Genomic DNA, 23,465 nt, shown 5'->3' with positions numbered 1-23,465 from the left:
TGGAACATATTTTTCTCATGAAACATGCAACAAAATACTATTTGCAACATTCTTCTCAGGTGTAGTTCAGTGGCATTAGAGTATTGTTTTCAACAATTAAAAACATCTGCAAAATTTCCCATCAAACATAACAGAAAACCACCCCCAAAATAATTCTGACTAGAAACTTTCCCCTTAACATCAAATAATTAACTAAAACGTTCCAGTTTCAATTATTTTGAATAGAAGCCTGATTTAAATACTTCCCCGTTCCTCTGTAAAGAAGGCAGCCTAAATCCTGTAGAATATCTTTGTCTTTGAGCCAGATTTTCTTTACCAGTATTTTTTGTGGCGTATATCTCAATATCAAAATCTGTATAAAGAGCTATGTCTGTAGATCATACTTCCTTTCACTGTATCCAGCTCACAGTGTTTGCAACTTGTAGCACTCTCTACCTCTAAAGCTTTTCCCACTGAGGGACCAGAGGTAAAAATAACCTCAGGGAGAAAGTTGACTTGCAGGGGTGCTTAGGCCCCACAGGAGCCTGGATACAGACTGCAGTTAGAGCTGCTGTGCTGACCACTATGGTAGCTCCAGTGCCCGTGTTTGGAAATCTGCAGAGACAACTCCAGGTAACACTCCTGACCAACAATCTGAATGCTTATGACCAGAGAAAATGTTACTGTGTGCCCCACAGAAGTTGGAAGACTGTGTAAGCCCAGGAAACACCTCTCCTGTATGTGATGGGTTGCTGTCAGCAGGGGGCTCAGAATACCCATCACCCACAGAGGGTACTAATCCATGGGAAGAAATATGACCTTCTTAAGACTTCTGTGGGTTCCTGTTTCCCCACAAATAACCTTGTTGGTAGGAAACACTTTTTTTCCAATATTAAACATGGACTATAACGCAGTATATTTTATCCTTTCCCAAATATTCTGAAATGTTATAGGGGAAAGGAGTTTTAGGGAGACATATACTTGTTTCCCTACGTGGTCAAAGGAATGAAAAGATTCAGGTAGGCCTAGTCTTGATTCCATTGCATGGTAAGCATAGAGATTGTCTTTAATTTCACCAGATCATCTGTGTACTTCTGATGGTAATAGATGTAAAGCTACATTAAACTTAAAATCTGCACAGATGTCCGCATGATTGGTAGAGTGAAGACCTCAAAGAGAGGGCTGTGTTCTCTCAAGGACTCCACCAGCATCACTTTTCTAGTGTGAGTCCCAGAGGCAGGGGCCCCATTCAGCCCTTTCCACCTTTACATACCATGCACCTCCCACACGCAAATGCCTGACAAGAACCCAAATAAAACCACAACATGCAAGGACTTAAATTCATAATCCTTCTCACCTGGAGAGCATTTTCTGGGTGTCACGAATCTTATCCACATGAACATGAAGCATGTGTGGGTTTTCCTCTTTCTGGCAACTCAGGGTGGTGAGTGGTTCAGGGAGTCAGACATGAAGTCTGGGAGTGAAGAATCGGGGCACATGACTCACTGGGTTTCTCTCTATCCCCAGCTGTATAGGCCCAGGTGCAGGTACAAGAGTCAGGCCCTGGACTAGTGAGGCCCTCACAGACCCTATCTCTCACTTGTGCGGTCTCTAGATTGTCTTTAACCAGCTATCATGTGACCTGGGTCCACCGGGCTCCAGGAAAGGATCTGGAGTGGATTGGGATAATATGGGAGAATGGGGGGCGCAAACTATAATCTAGCTCTCCAGTACTGAGTCAGCATCACCAGGGATACATCCCAGAACCAGGTTAATTTAAAACTGAGCTCTGTGAATCCTGACGTCACGGCCATGTATTACTGTGCAAGTTACACAGTGATGGGAACTCAGTGTGAGCCCAGACACAAACTCAGTTTCAGCAGAGACAAGGGAATGAAGGCAGTGAGGCTTTCCTCTCAGAAGCTGTGGTTTCCCCACCTTGTCAGCACTTCTCCAGGGACTACCGTGTATAGTCTAGGGAACCTTCATGCATCTGAGGAAGAACATGCACTCTGTGGAAGTCTGGAAGGTCATCTGTCGCCAAGATGGTGGGCCATGTCAGTAGAGGGACAGCAACACAGAACACGGGTACCCATATGGTAAGTCACAACTGTCCGTTCACACACTTGGCCCAGGCCAAACTCCAGCACCTCTTCCTTTGTTTTGAAAGCTTTGTTACACTAACTCCAATGAAAGTTTTTCTTGTTGAAAATTTCTCATGATTAACGAGATCTGATGTCCACATATAAGATGTTCCACATTTAATTCATGCAAAGGGCTTTTTTCCTTTTGTCAAATCTCTGATGTGCTGTAAGGCATTGTGTCTGGCTGAAAGCTTTTCCACATTCATCACATATATGGGGTTTCTCTCCAGTATGAGTTCACTGATGAACAGTAAGAGAAGCCATCCAGATAAAGGCTTTTCCACATTCATGACATACATGGGGTTTCTCCCGAGTGTGAATTAGCTGATGAACAGTGAGAGAAATCTTCTGGATAAAGCCTTTGCCACATATATAGGGTTTTACTCCTGTGAATTTTTATATGAGTTTTGAGATTTCCTTTACGAATGAAGCTTTTGCCACATTCACTACATTTATGTGGTTTCTCTCCACTATGAGTTTGCTGATTAATAGTGAGAGCAGTCTTCTGGATAAAGCCTTTTCCACATTCACCACATACATGGGGGTTTTCTCCAGTATGAGTTCGCTGATGAACAGTAACTTTACTCTTTCTGATAAAAGCTTTTCCACATTGACTACACACATGGGGTTTCTCTCCAGTATGAGTTCGCTGATGAACAGTGAGAGCATGCTTCCGAATAAAGGCTTTTCCACATTCACCACATACATGGGGTTTCTCTCCAGTATGGGTTCACTGATGAATGGTGAGAACATTCTTCGTGAGAAAGGTTTTTCCACATTGACCACATACATAGGATTTCTCACCAGTATGAGTTCGCTGATAAACAGTAAATTTACTCTTCTGGCTAAAGCCTTTGCCATATTCACCACATACATGGGGTTTCTCTCCAGTATGAGTTCGCTGATGAACAGTGAGAAGAGTCTTCCTGATAAAGGCTTTTCCATATTCACCACATATGTGGGGTTTCTCTCCAGTATGAGTTTGCTGATGAGCAGTGAGATCACTCTTCCTAGTGAAGCCTTTCCCACATTCACTGCATACATAGGACATTCCTGCCACATGAGGTTCCTGATGTCCCTTGAGGTATGATACACTGTGAAAATTTTTCCCACATTGCAAGCATTTTCCTAGCTTTTGTCCTTCATGACTTTTTTGATAATGTTCATTGAGTTTGAACATTTTCTTGAATATTTGCCCACACTGACTGCATTCGTAGGTCTTATCTAGTATACCAATAATCTGGTGTTCATAGAACACAGAGTCTTCAATGAAGGTTGTTCCACATTTATCGCCTGTGTGTAGTTTCTCAATTTCATCAGACTCCTGATGCTGAATGCACTGTGACTTCATGAACCTGGGTGGTTCACACTCAGGGAATTTCATTTCAGTATTAAATTGCTCTTGTTCACTGTGGAGAAAAGTTTTCTCATCTTCTGTATTTTGTTGCTTCTGTTCTGATTTAATTCCAGAATGATTAAATCTGATTTTACATTTTTTTCATGTAATCCAAACATCTCATAAGTTTCCTTTGGAGGAAAATTATTTTTATGCTGAGAATATGTATTACATTTGTAGCACCATTCCATTCTGTCAATGCATCTTTCACATTGCAAGTGCTCAAGCAAATGATCATCATCTTTCTGGATTTCTATAAAAGAACACAACATTGACTCTTTTAAATATCTTGGTTTTCAATGGACCCCATAAAATACACATTGATATAAAGTAGATCTTTAGTGACAACCCTCTTTTATGACTATAAATAAAACACTATGCTTAATGTTTATTGCCCATTGGACGAAATACAATCATGTAAACAATTCAAATGGTAAAAATAGTTACTATAGAAATCAGGTTGGATATGAAAGTGATAAATGGACACAGGTTTGATATTTGCTTAAAGAGGTACATGAATACATACAACAAACATAACAGAAGGAAGACATGAGACCAATAGACCACAGGAGTGATATGACTTGCTAATTCCATTTGGTAGAGGTTAAATGTATTCATTTAATCAATCTTTACTGAAAGATAACTAAGTGCTAGATAAAGTTGGGAATGCGAAACATGGCGAATATTCTACTTGGGAGAAAACCATTTTTACAGGTATATATGAAAGGGATTATGGTACAGAAACACATTCCTTATGTTTGTGGAGCCTGTATTTTAGCTCACAGCACTCCTCTTACAGTGCTGTCCTGTGGTGGCGTGCAGGTTGCTGTGATGCCAGAAGCACTGCCACCCAGTGTTTCAAATACAAGCAGGACCACCGATGGTGCACAGGTCTTAGTGGATTCTCCAGAAATAGGGACTGGGAGGAAGATCTGGTGATCGACTTCTGGAACATGAACCCCTCAGGTTTAATGGCAATGAAATAACACTGAACAAGTACTAAATCCTCAAAGTACAGTCAACCATAATGATGTAGATGGAGGAAAAGCTTTGGGGACCTTCAGTGCTTGACATGGCATGACTGAAAATGAGAAAAAATAGCTGCTAATATCCTCTAGTAAATGGAAAATGGCATACATGCAATATTGTCATGAAAAATTGCAAGTTGTCAAAACAAAATGGAATGGTAAAAATTGATAGTGTATGCATTATTCAACTTTAATAGACTGGTACTGGCTATTTTTAATTAGATAATCAAGTGGTTTATAAGGCTGAGATCGACAAATTCAAGAAGATTGGCATCATATTCATTATCCAAAAGCACACTGCAATATCTTCCCTGATGTATAATTTTGTCAGTGGTAGGCTAATATTCATATGCCTGCAAGCAAGACCAGTTAGTACAAGTGTTATTCAGTTTTGTGCACCAATTAAAGCAAACATAGAAGCATTCACAAAGTTGGAGAAGAGTCCCAGTCACATACTCTTAGTTAAATATCATCGCCACACTATCCTTTCATTGTAGTGCCACCTTAATGATACCTCATACAAGCGCATGGCTAATTACTATCTGCCAGCAGCTTTAACGACAAGAGCAGACATGTTGTTGTTATTGTTCTCCCCGCTCAGGAGACAATTACTCCACTCCACCTACCCTCAGCACCGGTCTTAAGTTGCTCATCCAATTATTTCAGGGATCCCGAGGCTAAAGATCCTGCCTACCTTGTTAGGTAGCTAGGTGTCTGCCTGTGTTTGTGTGGGAGGCGGGGGAGCTGCATGCCCTGAGATTATATAAATTGGTGAAAGAATGCAAAGCCTTTTTATTTCTGCCCTTCAATTACACACCAGTCCTTTAGGACCCATCCAGTGGGCATTTAAGAGAGAAAGAGATAATTGATTCCTTAAGTGACAGCAACAAAGGGAACCTGATTGCTTTCAAAGCTAGGCATCTTTCAGCTGAGAAGCAAGAAGTCAGGCACCTGTAGCAGCTGTATACTAACATCTTCCTGGAGGGCAGTTGGGGGGAAATCTCTGTCTGGAGATTGCTCATTAGCAGTTCTAGCTTTGGGACTTGTGGGGGTTTTCTTCCAGCACTAGAACTGGTCTTCCAAGCCCTGTGGTCAGGAGTACAGATATAAGGCTGCTGCTCACACTTTCATCCAGGTTCTGTTTACCACCACAATAATGAAATTGAGGGGAGAAGGGATAAAGGAGAGCTGATATCAAGGAATTAAAGAAGAAAAAGTTTTCAAACTGTGGTAGCTATTGTACAGGACTGCTCCATGTAATTGAACTATGGGAAGTTATGATATCTATAAGAGCTCCCAATAAAATATTTAAAAATATATATTGAAATTTTCACATGAATTTTTCAGCCTGACATTGATCAACCAAACAATCATACACACTGATAAGTGTAAAATTTGGGGAAAGTAGCAGTAGTTGGAAAATGTGACCTTAGTAACAGAAATGACACACAGGTTCACTAATAACATTTTGAGACTAATGATGAATTCATAGCAAATTCCTTATTAAACACCAGAAATGGAAACTACACATATGGATTTTCCGGAATGGAACAAATGAAAATCAAATCAACCACATCTACAGAAAGAAATGGTGGAGAAGCTTATAAGTCAAAACACGCCCAGGGGTTAACTGTGGAACAGATCATAAATTGCTCAAATCCAAGTAGAAGCTAGCCAAAGTAGCTAGAGCACAGCTTAGAGACTATGTAAAGAATAAACATGAGGAATAAAAGTCTGACTGAAGACTAATGACAGAGACCAGATGAGATGTGGGATGAAATGAAAGGCAACTTACACATGGAAACCAAAAGGCTACTCAAGAGACAGAAAAGAAAAGAGAGCAATATTGAATGTACTATGCATTGTTTGAATAACAGCAATAAAACCTATTGGAATATACTGCAAAAATGTTCTTTAGAAGCAGCAACAGTCATCTTTCGTGTATTGGACCTGTTAAGAAGGGGTGGGCCTAAGGAAGGGACACTACATAGTAAGAAATATATAGCAGACATTGCTTAATTTAAAAAAAACATGCCCTTTCCACTTACAAAAATTATTGGAGGAACAGACAACTTAAAAAAATCTTACAGGTAGAAAAAAATGTAAGGTACAGTGCTAAAGTATACTTTAAGCTGATAATTTTCTTGCTAGGAAGATGATTTTAGATACCCGGAAACAACAGAAGTCATAAATATATTTCACCAAAAGGAGTAAAATATGGGGAAATATGTCTGTTAAAGAATTCCAACAGAGAAGGCAAATTGACCATCTCTCTAAGAAAACAGAAAGAACTGACATCACCTGCATGAAGAAAACTTTAAAGGAACAGGACACCAAATGAGAATATGGACACCAAATCTTTAGAGAAACTCCAAGGGGGGAAGCTAAGGAAGCACAAAGGAGACCCGTTTATGGTGGGAGCTCAAGATGCAAGATGGTGCTGCATACTGCAAATGGATATCCATTCTTACTCAGTAGGGGAGGAATGTGCTGTATTCAGAGGACAGTTACTAATTCAGAGTTCTCTGTTTGGAGAGAAGTGTGCAAGACAGATTTTCATAGTAAAGTGGAAACATAAAAGAAGGGAAAATTTCAGAATGTTAAAGAAAATTATGGAAGCAAACACACTTAGTGTAAAACAAGAAAATGGAAATCTAATCTCATAAGAGCTACAGGTGTACTTCCCTCAACATCTTGGACAAGTGAACTCTCACATACAAAGTAGCACACACTTTTATGCATTTTCTGACACCTTTCATAGATATGAGGCCTTCTCCCTGTTCAATCAACTACCCCAGCCAATTCCCCTTAAGGTGTTTTGACCATGCATCTGAGAAAATTCCACTATAGTTTGCTTCTAATACCAAACACAGTTCTCTTGTTCCAATTGAGAGAAAGCTTCTGGGGTGACAATTAGATAACCTGTTTAAGGGAAATTACAGAATCTTGGACACACCAAAATTAACGTAAAGTGTGTAAAGACTGCAGTTTTGTATTTCTAGAAAAATAATGTTCAAAGGAACAAAGTAAATAGCATTCTTTCAAGGGTAGAAGACCTAACCCACTAACCTAGGATGAGAAAATGCAATGAGAATCTACCTCTTTGAGAATACCACAAACACCGCAAAGTTTTTAACATATAAGACAGGAAAAGCCAGTGACGAGGTCAATGACTTGAGAATTCTCCTCACCAATGGAAACCAGGTTGTGATAGTTCTCCAACATCACATCCTGATATAGGGTTTTCTGAGCAGAGTTCAGGAGCTACAATTCCTTCCGGGTGAACTTTACAGCCACATCGTTGAATGTCAGTGGTTCCTGTAGTAAGAGGGGTCTACTTAATGAAGTATTTTCCATTTGAAGATTTAAAAAAAATATATCTTACAGTAAAAAAAGGAAAACAATAATAAAAACTATTGTGGTAGTTCATTCCATAATGCGTCATTAACTGAGGACTTGGTACAAAAATATTTTACCTTATTTCTACATTCACGACCATCAGCCGAGAAAACTAGCCCTAATTTTAGAAAGATCTCCAGTGTTCTGAGAAATAAATGTTTTCAAATACATTCTCCAGGTCAAATACAGTGCCCCCACAATAGCTAGCTCCACATTAAGGAGCAGGCTTAAAGGAGCTCCCATAGTAGAGGAATCATTTCTGTACCTGGCTACTTCACTATGCCTGAAGGTTATCTGTATATCTGAGCAATCAGGTTCTAGAGCCAGCCCAACATAAATGTAGCAAACACCTGGGGAGGGCACAGGGCCAGTTTGAAGTCAACTAACACTAGGTCAAGATGGTAACTCAGCATCTTGCTTGTTTAGAATTTTACCCGCTTATGATATGACCCATTAACTATGTACATGCTAACTGCATGACACGAACGCCTTATGGAAAGACCTGTAAGCTCCATTATATATACCCACTGGAAAATATATTCACTCTCTCAGGCCTGACATGGGAAGAGAGCCCCTGTGTCCAGCTGTCTGCTCTCTGTCTTTTAATATTTTCACAATTGCAATGTCACTCCTGAGGATCACTTTTGGAGTGTTGGGGACCCCAGTGCCTGAAAATAATGCACCCACTCTTAACATTAGAATTTTGAGTTCCAGTGACATTATCTGAATGTTCTAGAAATAGCTCAGCTTTATAATCACACAAGGTAGATAAAGACCTATTTGTTATTAAATGGCATTAGGATTTCTACCAGCATCACCATTATTAGAGGCTCGGTACCTTCAGTGGCAATAAGTACTGGGAACAGTGCAGATGGGGGAGGTCAAACATACCTCAACTCTCCAACACTTTTTGTCAACTCTAAAACAAGTCAATCCTTCCACACCACTCTGTCTCACTTCTGGGTTTGATAATCTGTTGCTGTGGTCACACAACACTCAATAGATCAAAGTGGTCTATTAATGAACAAGGTACAACTCGGGATCAGGAACAAGAAGCTATAAGTCAGAACCAAGATCAGAATGTTCATAGACATTATCTCCCTTACTGAGTGCAGAACAACTTTCTAAGCTCTTAAAGGCCACCTTAGGACAAGCTCCTCTTGACAACCTTAGGACAAATTCTCCTCAGCCACCTTTGGAGTGAATTATCTTAACTTTAATTGCAAGGTCCTCTTGAACTTGCCATCTTTCACCACATGCTCTCCAAGGCGCCCCCAGCCTAATTCTGCTGGGTGGATCTCTGGAGCCTTCCTAATCTTGCCTAGGCAGGGAAGATGCTGGGTTGGCCCAAGAAGCCAACATATTAAGAGGGAGAGAGAGAACTGCCTGCAGGCATGGTTTGAGAGGAGACAGTGAGGCATTATCCTGTCATCTGAGCTGTTGATTTGGGTTTATTAGCCCCTGCAGCCACACAGTTCAGAATGAACCCATGGATTAGGGATTTGCAGCTTCCAAAAAATTAATGTGGCATTTCCTTGAATGGCAACTATGAGCTGCCTGTGTGACCTGACTTGAGAGCTTCCTCCACTCTATGAGCCATTAGCTTGCTGTCTGACCTTCCAATTTGGGTTCCTCAGCCCCTGCAACCTATTAGCTGACGAGATTCAACAACTTCTCTTTGTGAGGCAGTGGACTGTGGTCTGACCTGATGATCTGGTTCATCAGCGTTTATAAACAAATCAATGAGGAAAAACCTACAGACTGATTCCTGACCTTTATATAGATCTGGAACTCACCAGCTTCCACATCTTGAAGAGTGATTTATTTACTTGATGACTTTTGAGTTTTGTGAGATGTTGCTGAGCAAATCATGGACCATCTTGAACCTCTACCACATAGGGATGGGTCTACTGCTGCTCCTGCAAAATGAACTGTACTATTCATGGGTCAAGAGCTGCACCAATGGAGACAATGACCAGGGCAGAAGGGACAGAGTGACAGAGCCAATGGTGTCAGGTCCAGAAAGGGCTTTTCAGCCAAGAAAGTGGGACAGGCAGGCAAGATCAAGAAGAGGATATCCAAAAGTAGTTGAGAGGACCATATAAAGATGGAACTAAGAAATGAGCCTATCTTTAGAAGGAAAAATGTCTGATAGGGGACAGGGAAAACAGGCCTTCCCTGAAGAAGAGCAAATGTGCCTACATGGTTCTTTAATATGAAAGTCAATGTGTAGCCTACTAATTCTGGTACCAAATTATACTCTGTTACTGAGTAAAACTTGTACCTGTGACTCTGGACTGTAATTAGTCCATGGCCACTGCAAAAAAAAAAAAAAAAAGAATCAGCTGAGTAGGAGAGGAGTGTGGCAAAGATACTGGTGTCAGACTGGAAAACCATTGGAGGGTACAGGTCTGTCTAAGCTCTGCCTCATATGAATCAGAGCTGATGTTGACAGTTAATTCTCTCTCCTGCATCTCTAGTTAGAGGAGGTGAGATGCTGTCTCATTTTTAAACCACTAATGCAACAAGACCCATTTTAGATGCATTGATGAGAATGCTGCTGTGTGGGAGAGTATTTAACATATCACCTTCAGAAATAAGCATTAAAGAAAGTTACTCAAACAAAAATCCCATGGACTACTGAACTCTCCTAAAGAAGTGATTTTATTTCTCCTTAAAAACCATGTATAGCATATAATTTGAAAGATATGCTGGCCATAGAATAATAAATTATGAGCTGGAAGATAATGTTATCCAAAGAATCCTCAGTGCTATATTATATTCAATGTCAATAGTTTATTGTTAATCCTATGATCAATATATTCCTAATCTTCTCCAGCCAAATGTTGAAATCAGAGTAAAAGTTTAGCTCTAAGTTCTACTATTTCAAATTTCTGCTTTTCCAATGAACTGAATCAGTATTATACAGGCTCCTACAATTCCAGTAGAAAATACAGAAAAGGATAAAACACATCAGAAGCACCTGAGCCTTGGCCATTTTCTTTGGTCCTTAGGACACTACAGGCAACTGGGATGCTCTGTCTTATCTGGATCAGCTCTAATGATGCTCACAAATTTCAATCTCTCGTGAGGAAATCCCAAAAGTAATAATACAAGGCACTCTTCCTCCTTCCTCTAAGCTGCTGGTGATGCACCATCGGCAGGCTGATGGGAGAATACAGTGTAACACATAACCAATAGGTCCAGGTGCTGTTACTGTTCTTTCCTTCTTCTAAACACCCAAAGTCCCCAATACTGTTAACGGTGCCCTTATTGAGTAATGGGAAACATGCTTATACCATGAGCAATAAAATCTAAAACTCATAATGTTCACACATGTGAATAAAAGATTATTTTATAACAAATAGAGATTGGGCAATCAAATATAAATATAAAAAAATAAACAAAGAGTTGGATCCCTACCCCACAGCATACAAACTACCAATTCCTTACTGTGTGACTCTCAAAGAGAATGACAAATCAATGAACCTTTAAGATGATTATGTTAATTAAAGCATCTGGAAACATTTTACATGGGATATATAAAGAGCTATTATAAACTAAAGATTATTTTATAGGAGAACTATAAATTGTAAAATAACTTTAGAAACACTTTTAAACTCACCATCAAGTAGAGTTAGACATATAAGCTGCAGATAGGACACAGGAGAACTGCTGTACAGAGCTTCCAAGATTCTAAAGCCATGACAGGATGCTAATGGGTGTGTACCTCTGACCTTGAGGATAGAAGTCCAACACTTAACACATGTCAAAAACAAGGCTCCATAATAAACATTTATATGACATTTATTAGATTGAAATTTATATCTATACATATATAAATTACATATAAATGTAAATGAAGAAGTATATATCCCCCAATAATGAGTGCACTTTTGAATCCCAATATAGATAATGTTTTTAATATACCATTATTTGTAGTACCTAATGCAGTTAGATCAGTGGTTCTCCACCTATGGGTTGAGACCCTTTTAGGGGTTGAAGGACCCTTTCACAGGGGTTGCCTGATTCATAACAGTAGTAAACTTACTGTCATGAAGTAGCAACAAAAGTAGTTTTATGGTTGGAGCTTCACCACAACATGAGGAACTGCATTAAAGGGTCGCAGCATTAGGAAGGTTGAGAATCACTGAGTCAGACAGGTGGTCTATACAAGTACACAGTCTAGCTATGCCCCCTTAACTTCCTCCAAATTATTTACCTGGGTTTGTCGCCTGCCAATGTGAACGAGGAAAAGTTGTCCCTCATAGTGGTTACTGTCAGGCTGCTAATTGCAAGGTCAGCAATTGGAAACCACCAATTTCTCCTCGAAAGCATGAGTGACATGGCTTTTTACTCCGTTATAAAGTTACAGTCTTGGAAACCCACTGGGGCTGTCATATAAGACAATCGGGCAGCTTGGCCAACAATACATTGGTACCGTTGTGCCTTGTGGTTATGTAAATAAACTGTCTGAAACCTAACCTACAGATTAGTTACTTTGGAATTCATGTTACAACTAATTGAGTTATTTCAGAGACAGAAATTGGGATCTCACTACCAACAAAAAAGAAGAACCAGGGGGACTTCCAGCAAGATGGCGAAGGAGTAACAAACACCAGAGGAACTCCACAGAATTCAAGCTAGGAGAGTTACTTAGAGATAACTGAACACTGCTGGAATGCAGGAGGAGCATCATAAAGACAAGTAGGCACAGACCCATGGGGTTTTGAGGGGCTGGGGGCTTTTGGTTTACTTCAGTGGAGGCCGGCTGGGGCTTGACCTTTGCCCCGCCACTGTCTCTGCCAGAGCCAGGACCATTTGGAGCCTGTAGGGCTGCTTGGTCTCAACACAGCCACAGTTTGCCACCACCTGCCTTGGGGCAGGCACTAGACCTTTGCATCTCCTCTCTGTCACCCTATCAGTCTTGGAGGGCTGTGCAGCAGCCTTTTCTCAACACAGCCACAGCTTGCTGCTACCACCTCCGAACAAGGATTAAACCCTTGCAGCTCCTCTGGCCTGGATAAGGGCTCAGCTACATTGTTGCTTTCTATCCATCTCTTCACTATATTCCCCCTCCCCCGCCCCTCATGGGCACATTTGGCTTGCTTTTTAACTTTTTTTTCTCCTCTTTTCCTCTTTCTTGGTCTCTCACACTCTACTGCTAACCTCCAGACCACTCCCTTAGCTTAGGGCATTTACACCTGAGCCACACGCAGCTAGGTGAGCTCCACCCTGTGTAGTTAGCAGGCTGGAAAAATCCCTGCTGGCCCCCAACAGGGGATACTCTGCTCAACTTCTGACTGGGGAACTCCTTCCAGCCTTTGTGCCTGTGGGGCATAAGGCAGCTCGGCCAACACTCCTCAACAAAAGTTACTGCAGGAGCCTCTGCCCAACCTCTGCAACACCAAAGCAGGCAACCCTTCTGGGTCACTCCCCCGAGAGGGAAGCCACAGGAGGACAAAGTGGTAGGTTAATTCCATAGTGAAATAAGCTATAGGCAGTTCAAAGTCTCCCAGAGAGAGCCAGTGTTCTTCGACTCCCTGGAAAATGGCACCTGGCTCATCTAAAACAATGCAACACAAGCAGCCATCAGCCCCAAAAACCTCAACAAAAAAAGGAGAGGAACAAAAGGCAAAGCCAGAAGATGTCCTGAACATAATGCATGCATAGAGGAAGCAGACATTGAGCTGCCACAGAAAGAAATTTTCAGAATGTTACTTGGAGTCAGGGGATATGAGGGAAACAATACAGAAAAATGATGAAATGATAGAAAAGGTAAAAACCATAAATCAAAGAGAAATACAGGAGCTTAGGGAGGAGATAACAAAAACCAGTAGCACACTCATGGACCTCGACAAGCAACTGGAAGAATCAGAGGCCCGCATCAGTGACTTGGAGGACAGCCAAGCAGACTTCAACAAACGAGAACAAAAATCTAATAAGATCATCAGAGAAGCTGAAGAAAACTTAAGAACTAAGTCTGATGCTATGAAGCGGTACATCATTAGAATTATTGGCTTACTGGAGGAAGACACAACAAAGAAGTCATCTGCAACAGTAGTGAGAGAATTCTTGGAGGAAAGCTTCCCCAGCTTAGTGAATTAAAACAAGGCAACCATTCAGGAAGCTGAAAGAATCCCAGCAAGACTGGATCCCAAGAAGAAGTCATCAAGGCACATAATAGTTAAATTATCCAACTTTGAGGAAAAGGAGAAAATCATGAGAGCAGCTAGGGGAAAACAAGCAATCATATATAAAGGTTCCCAAATAAGAATATGATCAGACCTATCAGCAGAAACTATGAAGAAGAGAGAGTGGAGTAACATTTTCAAAAAATTGAAGGAAAACAATGCAAACCCAAGAATACGCTACCAAGCCAAATTATCAATCAAGATAGATGGAGAAGAGTCATTACATTGCACGCTCATCTCGATAATATGATCACTGAAGACAGATTTGTGCATAAGCAAATGTGGTGAAGAAAGTTGATGGTGCTCAGCTATCAAAAGATATAGCATCTGGGATCTTAATGGCTTGAAGGTAAAAAAGCGGCCATCTAGCTCAGAAGCAACAAAGCCCACATGGAAGAAGCATACCAGCCTGTGCAATCACAAGGTATCAAGGGATCAGGTATCAGGCATCATCAGAACAAAAAATCTTACCATAGTGAATCAGCGGGGGAGTGTGGAGTGGAGACCCAAAGCCCATTTGTAGGCCACTGGACATTCCCTTACAGAAGGGTCTTGGGGAGGCGATGAAACAGTCAGGGTGTGATGTAGCAACGATGAAAAATACAACTTTGATCAAGTTTCTGGGTGCTTCCTTCCCCCCTCCAACTGTCATGGTCTGAATCCTGACTTGCAGGTCTGACTAGACCAGGGGATGTACACTGGTGCAGATGGGAACTGAAAATGCAGGGAAGCCATGGCAGATAATCCCCTCAGGACTGGTGGTGTGAGTGGTGATATTTGAAGGGCACAGTGAGGTTGGGTTGGAAAAGTGGAACCTATTTCAAGAATCTACATGTGACCTCCTCCCTGGGGGACATACAACAGAAAAATGGGACACAGAAATATATGACAAAATAACAATTTATAAATTATCAAGGGTTCATGAGGGAGGAGGGAGTGAGGAGGGAGAAGAAAAATTGAGGACCTGAAGCCAGGGGCTTGGGTGGAGAGCAAATGTTTTGAGAATGATGAGGGCAACGAATGTAAAAATGTGCTTTACACAATTGATATATGTATGGATTGTATTAGGAGTTGTATGAGTCCCTAATAAAATGACTTTAAAAAAAAAAAAGAACCAGGAGTAGGGGCCTTTAGATCCCAGATTCTTTCACAGAAATTCTTCAATCCAGCAGACAGGCAGCTGTGACACAAGAGTGGACATGAAGGGAAGAAGCAGCAACAGAGACATGGTGGCAGCAGAACCAAGAGCCTGAGACAGAGCAGTGGCATTCCCAGACCACAGAACAAGAGAGCTAAGTGCCTTTGGGCAGGAGGTTAGAGGTGAAATAGGGGTACATTTGAGTTCTTATCTGGGGAACTAGATTTGCCAACCCACATAGAGCTAAGTGTGTCTGGTACAAGGCTAAGGTGCAGAGAGAGAATTTATCCGCAGAACTAAGAGAACTTTGTAATTTTTGTACATTTAGGACAGAAGCCAGGGGGTTGTAGGGCCTGACCTCACCTGCAGGTACGGCTGTCAAGATGCTGTCCCAGAGAACTGTACCTTGAGGCACTGATGATGCTAAATTGTGTGTTAGGGTGGAAAAGTGACTTCTTTGTCAAACATAATTTGAGGAGAGCATTTATTGAACTTTAAGAGACAACAAAAGATACGCACACACATCATATGGATAAGGGAGGCCATTAGCAGTTCAAATGCAACTGAGGATTCAGAGTCGGGACCCTAGATAAATAGGACACAGAACAAAAGGCCATGTCACAGATCATGATTGGTGGCAAAGCAATACATCAGATACAGGTGGGACTGCAGCAGCAGGAATGGGACCATAATTGGGACATGCACATTATTAGATAGAAAGACTTAAAAGATTGGTCCAGGGCCTTCAAACTGAGGCAATCAAGGCCAGACTCATAACAATGGCCCCTGTGCTGTCCTCGCTTAGGTGAGCTCCATCAAGGATACATCTAGGCAGGCCCTTGGAGGGGGATGGATGGAGAGGAGTGCAGGCAATCTATTTTGTAAGGCATTTTCCGCAAGGGTAAGATGATCTACATTCTTGGCTAATTATCAAAAGGAATTCAATGGAGGCTTAATCAAACTGGGGAGGCAGCAAATGGACAGAGTTGTCACTGTCATCAGCAATGCAAACCTTAAACCCAACTCAGTGCCACAGAGTGGATTCTGGTTACAGTGACCCTTTAAAGGGAGGTGGAATGGCCCCTTGTGGATTTCGGAGACTATAACTCTTACCAAGATTGGAAACCTTGTTTTTCTCCTCAGGGGTGACTTGTAATTCTGAACTGCTGACCTTGCAGTTAGCAGTCCAATCTGTAACCACTATGCCACCCGCCTTTTGCAAATTGGAGTGCTCACAATTTAAGTTCTAATACAATTATACATGGTTACATTATCAGCAAATTCTATCATTCCGGGAGATGCGCAAATTGCTCGGACCCCGACCAATGGGGCAGCCTGGGTTCTTGTACACTGGTGTTTCCTGGGTTCAGACCCCAGAAAGCTCAGATCCCTCCTGCTTCCCCTCAAACTCCTCTGCCCAGTGCTGACCCCAGGAACCCCAGGGATGCTCACCCTGCTTGGAGTCAGGTGAATGGATTTGGTTCACGACCCAGTCAGAAGTTGAAGTCCTTCCTTGTCATGCTTCAATGTGCAAGACACTAGTACCAGATTTCTAGCTCCCTAGACTGGACTGTATTTCTCTGTGGCAAATCTTTGTTCTGAAACAGAAGAGGAGGCAATGTTGAAAAAGGCATATCACTTTCTTGGCCTGTACTTCTTGCGCTAAATAGTGACCACCCCCACCACCTGGGATCAAAATCCTGCTCAAAGCTGAGGGTTTGCATCAAACAAGGGTCCACTCTATCTTTGCAGAGCAATTTTACTAATTTCCCAAATATCATGATCAACTTTGGATCCACAAAGTGGAAGTACTTAAGGCCTCAAATTTCTCAAGCTCCATTGAAGGTAAATATCTTCTTTTCACCAGCAATCTAACTGAAGAACGGAATATTTTATGAAGAATGTTCTTTAAAAGCCCATAACGGAACCTCAGACCAAAACCCTTGACATATCTGGTGAAAGTGATCAAGCTGAATCACGCTCATATCTGCCACTCCAACTCAGGCTGAGCTTCTCATTAAGTAAAACCTACTCCAATCCCCTTGCATCCTGGGTATTCTTTACAATATCTATTGTGTGAAGAAATCCCTATGGTTGGGTAGCCCATTTATGCACAATAGTGTAGTAACTAGAGAAAGTTTTTGTACAGGTGGACAACAAGAGACAGAGCGACACCCATAGCACATCCTAGAGGTACCTTGGCCAAGATAGAGATATTCTAAACAAGAAAACAAGCCAGGGGAATCCTTATTTGCTACTCTCTTAAGCTCTTGTGTTTACAGATGTCCGATTTTAAAGCCTTTGGGAAAGACTGCAGCTTACAGTCATGGAATGGCAAGGGGTCATGGTAAGAGCCAAGGTGAGGGAAGATGCTTAAAAATGCAAGATGTATCCAGAAAAGAGATGACTGATCAAACCATTTTGTCATCTTGACCTAAATTCTGGATTCCAAGCTTTCTAGGTAATGCTGACTGATGGCAAACAACACACACTGTAGTAGTGGGCTTATTGGCTTGGGTTCAAGGATGTCCCATCCATAGTCTCAGGTGTGAGTGACGATTTGTCCCGTCAAGAGGGGTGTAAATCATTTATCACTCTAGAGGATCCAGCCAGAGCAAGTGATCTATGAGAGTCGAGTGGGTTTCAGGATGTTCAGAAAGTTTACAATCAACTGAATCACAATTCAATTCCATGAGAAACTTCAAGGCTAACTGTAAGACAGATTAAAGTTGAAGATTCTGGCAGCTAGACAGGAGAGTATTCACGCAATATGAATAGACACTTTATTCTTTTTGTCTAAGTTCACGTTATTGGGTGAAACATAACAATAATTGTCAGAGTAACCTTATTAATATTTTCTATGAGACCAGTAATAACCTGTAAACAAGGTCAGATAATGATACTTCAAGAAAACTGTAGAGCAATATTGATAATGGATCTACATGAAAAAGTTCTTGAAAACATTGGGAATAGAGTCAGAAAACACATGAAAATAATTACACATGATAATTAAGTAGAATCTATCCTAGAGTTGATTTAATATAAGAAAATGAGCACTGTAATATATACCAATTAATGTAAAAAAGAATTAATAATCTAAATAGACACAAAACTTACTAACCAAAGTCAAAGACTTTTCATGCTAAGGAAAAATAACTCTACAAATCTAACATAAAACAAATATAGTTCAAAATGTTAATATGCTAATATACATTCCTAAAAAGAAAAAGTCATACTTGAAAAAACATCACCCCACGTCAGAAAAAGGACAACCATAAATGTCCACTTTTACCAGTGATATTAAAAATTGACTGTATGTTCTAACTAGAGCTACCAGGTTCACTTTTTTTTAAGGAAGAGGCTTCCAAAAAGACATAAAAATTCCTTTAATCATAATTTAATTATCACATCCATAAAATATTCACGATATGCCATGAATAGCTAATAAATGCTAAAACATTGTAGGCTACATTTAAACACGCTGAAATAACTCTTGGTACTTAACTCCCTAACTATTAATTGTTAATCAGAAGTGGAAGGGGAAGGTGGGGGGAGAAAGAGGGAACCTATCACAATGATCTACGTATAACTCCCTCCCCAGGGGGATAGACAACAGAAAAGTGGGTGAAGGAAGACATAGGGCAGTGTAAGAGATGAACAAATAATACTTTACAAATTATCAAGGGTTCATGAGGAGGGGGGAATAAAAATGAGAAGCTGACAGCAAGGGCTCAAGTAGAAAGAAAATGCTTTGAGAATGAGTATGCCAACAAATGTACTAATGTGCTTGACACAATGGATGGAGGTGTGGATTATGATAAGAGTTCTACAAGACCCAATAAAGTGATTTAATAAAAAAAGAAATACAGCATGATCAAAATTATAGCATTTATCTTACAGAAAAGGAAGTACAAATGTATTCAGATTAAAACCCTGAAACAGGGAATTTGTTTCCACCCATTCTGTGATGAAAGCATGAATTTAGAGTCCTGTAGTTTTCTGTAGTGTTGAAGGTCCTCATATACTGATGAATTAATAAACTAAACCAAGGCATTCGTGTGCACATATAATATTAGAGTGACTATATAGACACACATATATGTATGTGATACACACACATATATGTATGTGATACACACACATATACCAAGCTGGACAACAGATAGGATTGATGCTCACCCAAAAACTGAAGTTTGGGGACTTGAACACACTGAGCCATGGATGCTCTAGGTAGCATTGGACCCATGGGCTTCAGTTGGACTGGGCTGGGATGTTCTCTTGATGAAAAGCTCTCTCTTATGCATATGTCAGTGTCTATAGTTTTATTTTTCTAGAGAACCCAGCCTAAGGCAGATCCCCATCACATTAGTGTCATATGAGGGCGAAAAGGTGTACCTGACATGCTGCTCTTGGAGAAAAACACATCACAAGGAAAGTGTGAAAAGATAATCAACAATTCCCTGACACTGAGCCAGTCCTATGCTCCTCTAGGTCTGTGGAATTTTGGTGGAAGAAAATCTATTTATAACAAAAATATCAGAGGGGCCAGCCCCAATCCCAACTAAGAGGACAGCTGCCCCTTCCCCCAGAAGAATTTACTTCAGAGGACAACACTGAAGCTACAGCTCAGGGAAAGGGACATGTCTGATCAGAGCACACGGGAGAAAATGAAGGGGGAGGAAGAGAGAGTGGAGCACACATCCTGGCCCACCAAGCTTTGAGGACAATATGCCTGCTCTGAGCAGCCCATGCAAAAAGAAGCACTATGGCTGCACCGACTATGAGTCATGACATCCCTCACTGACCTATAGCCCTATAGGGGACAACACTGGAGACAGTTTGGGAATTGCATCCGATCTGACCCCACCACACCCAGGCAAAACACTAAGGGTGTTGTGCAACAGAACAGCAAGGGAAGTAGAGCAAGGAAGTCCCAAGAGTACCAAAATTAGACTCGGGGGCCAGGGCGTGGCCCCCATCAGACTCCACAGAAAAGCACTCCTAAAGGTCAACATAGAGACCTCTAACTTTTTACAGGCTTTTCTCTTTTTTCCCTTTTTTTCTTGTTGCTGTTGTTTTGTTTTCTTTTGTCATTTTGTTTTGCTCTTTTGTGTGTATGTGTGCTTGTGTGTGTGTATGTGTGTGTGTGTGTGTGTGTGTGCATATTATAACTGCACTTCTAACTAGATAATATAGGCCAGATAAACAATCTGGAGGAGAAAGCAACAGGACCCATGGTTGGGGCAGGGAGCATGACATGGGAGAAGGGGAGGTGGGGGAAAGAAAGTGGTGTTAACCAACCCAGGGAAAAGGGAACAATCAATAAGTGATCCAAAATAGTGGGAAACAGAAAGATTTTTCCAAGTCATCTCCCCCAAATATATGTTAGACTTAGGACACTGCTCACAATTAATGGTAAATAATTGTCAAGTTACCTCCCTGAAGGCAATCAGCTGTCAGAGGACTGTCTAGTCCCACCACATATAGGGCCCATCCCTGCTGTTAAGGACAATGGGATACTTCCCCCTAAAGGCTTCAATTTAGACCCTGCAAGGTGGGTTTACAGTACACCTTACTGATAATGATTTCTACAGTGAACCAGAGAACAGGTCAAACCTGCTCAGTGACATCCAAAGTTAGGCTGCCATGCTGAATCTCGGGTCCGCCCATCTTGTCACATGCACACCCTTACTCCCTCCTCTTCCAACAGCATATGAACCCCTACAGCAGCCCACTCCCATTACTATATTACCTATAGCACAACACTTTCCTGTGATGGATTTCTTCACCTGTAATTAGGGGGCCTGCACATCCCCAGATGATATAAAAGCCTTGGTTAGCAATAAATATTTCTCTCCCCATGTGGACCCCCAAGTGAGGCTGAGGTGAACATGCAACTATGAAATGTGTCTGACTCCATTATTTCAATCTCTCTTCTATCTCTCATGCTCCCTATGACTTTACTATAATCTTTATTTATTATCACTGTACAATTGCACCAACCGACCCGCTGTGATGTGTTAGGGTCTGGCCTTTCCCCTGACACAAAATAAGTGGCAAGGAGGGTGTAAGATGCCTGGTAGGGATTGATCAAGGCAATGTAACTGAGAAGAATTACTGAAACCCTGAAATTACTGAACTACAGACAGAGCATGATAGTGGGACAAGAGGAAAGTAAAAGGAAATAGAGGAAAGAACTAGGAGACAAAGAGCATTTACAGAAGTCTAAATACAAGCATGTGCATATGTAAATATATTTATATTAGGGTGGGGAAATAGATCTAGGTGCATATATTAATAGGTTTAGTATTACGGTATCAGATGGACATTGGGCCTCCATGCAAGTGCTCCCTCAATGCAAGAACACTTTGTTCTATTACCTGGCATTCCACGATGCTCACCTTCCTAAGATGATAGCTGAAGACAACTGTGTGCAAAGAAAATGTGAAGAAAACTGATGGAGCCCAGCTACCAAAAGATATAGCATATGGGATCTTAAAGGGTTGAAGGTAAACAAGTGGCCATCTAGCTTAGAAGCAAGAAAGCCCACATGGAAAAAGCACACAACCTATGGATTGATTACAAGGTGTCGATGGGATCAGTATCGGGCATATTGTGAATGAAGGGGAGTGAAGATTGGGGATCCAAAGCCCGTCTGTCAGCAACTGGACAGCCCCTTACAGAAGGATCATAGGGAAGAGACGAGCCAGTCAGGGTACAGTGTAGAAACAATGAAAATACAACTTTCCTCTACTTCCTAAATGCTCCTCCTCCCCTCCACTATCATGAACCTAATTCTCTTACAAATCCAGCTAGACCAGAGGATGCACACTGGTACAGATAGGAACCTGAAACATAGGGAATCTGGGACAGAAGATGCCTTCAGGACCAGTGGTGAGAGTGGTGCTATCATGAGGGTGAAAGGAAGGTGGGGCAGAAAGGGGGGACCCATTACAAGGATCTACATAAAACCCCCTCCCTGGGGGATGGACAACAGAAAAGTGGGTGAAGGGAGACATCGGACAGTGTAAGGATGAAAAAATAATAATTTATAAATTATCAAGGGTTCATGATGGAGAGGCAGTGAGCAGGGAGGGGGGAAATTGAGGAGCTGATACCAAGGGCTCAAGTAGAAAGCAAATGTTTTGAGGATGATGAGGTAACACATGTACAACTGTGCTTGACACACAATGGATAAATAGATAATAAATAGATAAAGCTATCATGTTAACCTTGAAAAAACACAGAGCTCTTACAAGGCACAATGCACACATAGCCTCTCTGCACCAAAGGTCAACACTCACATTTATAACACGTAAGGAAACTTAGTAGACTCATAGTCACACTTGATATAAGAAATCAGTATAACACTAAGAGCCTTATATTCATGGGGAAACATGACATCATGCTCCTGAGAGGAAAGTACTACACTTGTTTATATAACAAAGTATTCCCATTACTCAGCTCACATACTGCAATAGCATCACTGAGTATGAAACATACACAAATATACATATACACACGCACGCACACATCTTTCCGTTTTTAATGAAAATATTCATACCTACTGAGGCCAGGTTTCTAAAAGTTTCCATCATCCCGTGTCTCTATAGTTTCCTCTCAGAAAGGTCCAGCAATGCCCATTCTTCCTCGGAGAAATTCAGAGCCACCTCCTCAACAGCCACAGTGTCCTAAAACATCCCGTATATTCTGGCTTGGCAAGGTACCATGCATTCCACTATGTGAAAGGATGAAGAAGACAGTCCTGGGGAAACAGAGACTTCACATGGGCATTAGACACAGGGGTCTTGCTCTAAGGATTTCCATCAGGGTTTAGCTAACCCACTTCACCCACTAGATCAGCTGTTCTGAACCTGTGGGTTGCAACTCCTTTGGGGGTTGAACAACCCTCTCAAAGGGTTCTCCCGTTCATAACAGTAGCAAAATTACAGTAATGAAAATAATTTTTTGGTTGGGGGGTGAGCACACATGAGGAACTGTATTAAAGGGTTGCAGCATTAGGAAGGTTGAGAACCACTGCACTAGACACACTCCCTCACTAATTACATGTTATCCCAAGGACTGCATGCTTCTAGCATAATGAGTTTATCTCTGTACAGTTTGTCTGTGACCAACTGCAGCCTTATTTCTATCTAGCTGTTTCAGAATAGAGAACAGTCAGAACAC

General features: G+C 41.3%; 1 long non-coding RNA gene across 1 annotated transcript; it reads right to left on the bottom strand.

The window, feature by feature from the left end:
* Positions 1-2,682: 2,682 nt before the first annotated feature.
* On the bottom strand, positions 2,683-22,967 carry LOC142436618 (uncharacterized). The gene is made up of 5 exons (XR_012782028.1): positions 22,843-22,967; positions 16,731-16,876; positions 11,572-11,683; positions 7,739-7,865; positions 2,683-3,772 (listed from the first exon to the last, which is right to left on the bottom strand). It is a non-coding gene; the product is annotated as an uncharacterized LOC142436618 (long non-coding RNA).
* Positions 22,968-23,465: the final 498 nt, after the last annotated feature.

Source organism: Tenrec ecaudatus, unplaced genomic scaffold (assembly GCF_050624435.1).
Source record: "Tenrec ecaudatus isolate mTenEca1 unplaced genomic scaffold, mTenEca1.hap1 Scaffold_476, whole genome shotgun sequence".
NCBI lineage: Eukaryota > Metazoa > Chordata > Mammalia > Afrosoricida > Tenrecidae > Tenrec > Tenrec ecaudatus.
The sequence above is the reverse complement of the archived record's forward strand: the minus strand, read 5'-3'. Positions and strand labels throughout refer to the sequence as shown.